The 3,860-nt window shown below is 54.2% G+C and overlaps 1 long non-coding RNA gene across 1 annotated transcript; it reads right to left on the bottom strand.

Moving 5' to 3' along the window:
- Positions 1–838: 838 nt before the first annotated feature.
- On the bottom strand, positions 839–3,505 carry LOC116091436. Its single transcript, XR_004119034.1, has 2 exons — positions 3,058–3,505; positions 839–1,203 (listed from the first exon to the last, which is right to left on the bottom strand). It is a non-coding gene; the product is annotated as an uncharacterized LOC116091436 (long non-coding RNA).
- Between the last annotated feature and the right edge of the window lie 355 nt (positions 3,506–3,860).

Below are 3,860 nucleotides of genomic sequence, written 5' to 3'. Positions count from 1 at the left end.
AGAGTGAGTTCCAGGACAGCCAGGGCTATACAGAGAAACCCTGTCTCAAAAAAAGAAAGGAGGAAAGAAAGAAAACACATGCAGGGAGCTGACGAGATGCTCGCAGAGGAGAACATTCGCTGCTCTCTGGAGGAGCGAGTTTCAGGTTTGATTCCCAGCACCGTGCTGGAAACTCCAGTTCCAGAGCATCTAATGCCCTCTTCTGAACTCCTCTGGCACAGACATACATGCAAGCAAAAGCCCCATACGCAGAAGAGAAACGAAGAATGTACATGCAGACTGGAGGGGTGGCTGAGCAGTTAAGAGCAGTGCCTCCTCCTGCAGAGAAGCTAGGATCAGCTCCCCGTATCCACATGAAGGCTCATGACTGTCATGCTGGCATCTGGCAACTTCTTTTGTCTTCCATGAACTCCAAGCACATGCACGATGCACAAAACTATATGCAGACAAAACACTCATGCTCATAAAAATAAACTTAAAAAAGAAGCAGCCAGGTGTGGTGGAGCACACCTTTAGTTCCAACACTATGGAGACAGGCAGAGCTCTGTGAGTTCGAGGCCAGCCTGGCCTACATAGTGAGCTCCAGGACAGCCAGGGCTATCCAGTAAGACCCTGTCTCAAAGTAATACTGTACATGCATGAGCATTCTTACCTCAAAAAGGAGTTCCAGATGCCTAGCCCAGGTGGAAGGGGACCTGCAGGGCAGGGATAGGAACAAGAAGGCCGTCTGCAGAAGAGATGGCCTAGCACCAAGGGATAAGGGGCCTGTGAAGGCCCAGCCTGCCTTGGCCAGGCAGGGTGGCCTGCAAGAAACACTAACACAGGAGAAAAGGGACACTTAGTCTGCACAGGTCCCATCTGGACCCCTTTATTGGGGTGATTCACACGGCAGGGTCAGGCTGAGATCTGCCTGCAACACCTGCTCCCTGCAGGCTTACGGACTAGCAGATGATGCCTCTGCAGGCTGATTCAGGTGCGGCTCCTCCGTGAGATCCCACGGCTGCTTCACACAGCTCAAGAAATAAAAACCCAAAGCAAGCACAGAGAGCAAGAGAACCCTGCAGCTGTCGTACAAGGCACTCTGGCAAGGTAACAGTCAAGGGGCTTTCAGGCTTCGCCCCTCCAAGCATCCATACGAAGATAGCCCTTCGTCCTGTACAACCTGGGCAGCTCCTATGTCAGAGGTGCTGGCACTGCTGGCTCCTGGAATGAGAAAAGCCAAGATGTCATGTCACAACAGGGATCCACTGGCTCTGGTGCCAGGAGTTCCCCCACCACCAATGGAAAGTCTCTACATGACCAGGCAGAAAGAGCCAATCACCAACATGTCCATACCACAGCTGAAGATTCTGAGGGTGTTTGCCAGAACCAGAATGGTCTGATGGAGAAGGATCTGGAGAGAGCATAAGCCTATGCTCCTACTTACAGTCTTTGTGTGTGTGTGTGTGTGTGTGTGTGTGTGTGTGTGTGTGTGTAAGAGAGTACATGTGTGACTGTGTGTGTGTGTAAGAGAGAGAATGTGTGCGTTTGCATGTGCATGTGTGTACACAAGCATGCATGTACATGATAGACACCTTGGCTGTGCTGAGTGAGACAGGCATTGTGCTGTCTATGGCATCTCCTCCCTGGAACCCACCCACCCCACCCCCGCACTCAAACTGTGGCCTTCTCGCTCACATACTCCTTTTCAAAACATGAAACCCTTAGGAAGCCCCACACACACCCCCCACTCCGGCTTATGCTGTGTATAACTTTGGGAGGGGAGATTTCCCATCAGGCACCTCTTCCTAGCTGGTTGGTGGACGCTAAGAGAATATTAGGGCCAATACCAGGCCAAAGTAAGCAAGTATCCCAGCTCCTGATGAGCTCCACAGAGAACCTCTGATACTTTCAGGGGAGGGTTTGGGGCAAGGTTGAAACAGGGTCACATGTATCCAGAGTTGGTCTTGAACTCCCTAGCAGAGGCTGGCTTTGAACTCCCGGACCTTTCAGACTCCACCTTTGGAGTGTTAGCCAGTACTGCCACACCCTACCCAGATCCTCTGTTCCCTCTTGAAATGGTTCTACCAACAGGAAGACAGATTTCCAAAATTAGAGAGAGTTGTACCCAACTCCGCTGGAATCCAGAAGCAATGGGAGATCCCGGCAGCTTCTGCCAGGATCCAACTCCAAGTCTACTGTGCTAACTCAGCAGCAGGCTGGCACCAAGCCTTTCTCTTGGTGATGGGAAGAAATCCCACTGCTGGTTTCGGGTAGCCAGGAAAGGAGGGATTGGGGGTGTGGGGGAAGGTCCACCACCAAGGAATATTACACGCTGGAGCTTGTGAGCTCAGAAAGGCGGATCTAACTACCAACGCCAAGGGCTCCTCAGAAACAAGCCCCTACAACAGGGCTGGCTTTTCGTTCCCAAAAGTGTCTCAACCCTGGACCCCAAGAAAGTCTGTAGAGCTGGTATAGCTCCATTCCACCAGGAACAAGGCCCCTGGCATCATCTTGGGGGGAGGGGGGTTCATACTGGAGTGATCTCCATGCTAAGCGATTGGAAAACCCGCTGTGGACAGCCAGAGGGCTTTGCCCTATCATCTTCAGCCCCCAACACTCTCCTGACAGGAGATGCAGAAGATGCGAGCCCAGGGCAGTCCTGGTCTGCGCACTTCCGCTTCCGGGATGGTATCCGGGTTTCTAGGCCAGGCTGGTCTTGCCCAACTCACCAACAGCAGGGCCTGCCCTTGCCCACAGCTCCTGGGCCAGCTGAGCACATGACCCAATCAGGCCCAATGAGAAGCCACCTTGAGTTCCTCACGCTGTCGCTGGGTTATTCTCCCTGAGGTTACAGAAGTGCCACCAGCTAGGGCCCGCCCACGAACGCCGTACCCAAGAGACAGAGTGGGGCCATGAGCAAGAAAGAGCCCGGGTACCCTTCTTTGGATCTCAGGATTCGATTCGGACCCCATTCCTGTTCGGGAGTCACAGATTGTCTTTGCCTAAGAGCCAAATTGCCCCGAGTGAGCTGTCACTTTCAGCTCAGACTCCCGCCCGAGGCCGCAGGAAATCCACCTGGATGCGGAACGCTTTCACAAAAGCCTCAAAAGCCAGGTCGACAGGAGCCCGCCGGTCCGGGTTGCTTCTAAGTGGCCACTGTAGGGTGCAGACACCCTCTAAAGGGCGGGCGAGCTCGACCTCACCCAGGGAAGGCCTAACTAGGAGTCTGGTGTTCAGCCCTGCCTGCCACCATCTCTCCTCAGGCTCCTGGATGAAGCCGCAGTTGGATTCCCTGCGTTCCTCAGAGGGGACTACAGGTGGAGTACCCAAGGCGATGAGCTCTGGCTCCCCACCCCCAACTCCAGACTCCTAGGCAGGAATGCTCCGCAGCTCAGGGGTGGGCTCGGTCAAGACTAGAAACCTGACACCATCCGGCCCAGCCTGGGGGCCACAGCCAAGCTGCTGTTGCTTCAGGAGGGGCTCGGCTGGGCCCACCCTCCAGCCATTCTCCACCTACCCCACCCCCAAGTTCCCTACCTTGAAGCCTGCGGGCCAGGCATTCCGGTGCCTGCTCCTTTTGTGACTTCATAAAAATGCAATTAACTACCACTGGATAAAAACCAGATTTTCCAGGAAACCCAACTGCAAGTTGGCTTCTCTCGGAAAATCATGCGGCCTAGTCCTCTAGGGCCACAAGCCCAAGGAGCTCGTCTGAGCCTGTTGCTCTGAATGCTCCTCTGGCCGAGGCAGAGGCCCCGGGGTCTGCTCCCTGTATCTGTACCACCAAATAGCTTTTCTCACAAAGGCCTCAGAATGGCTGTCCTAGCCTAGGACAAGCCAGCCTCTGGCACTCCTGGGAGAAAGGGGTTTTTGAACCT

Source organism: Mastomys coucha, unplaced genomic scaffold (assembly GCF_008632895.1).
Source record: "Mastomys coucha isolate ucsf_1 unplaced genomic scaffold, UCSF_Mcou_1 pScaffold15, whole genome shotgun sequence".
NCBI classification, from domain to species: Eukaryota; Metazoa; Chordata; class Mammalia; order Rodentia; family Muridae; genus Mastomys; species Mastomys coucha.
This window is presented reverse-complemented; position numbering and strand designations above follow the sequence as displayed.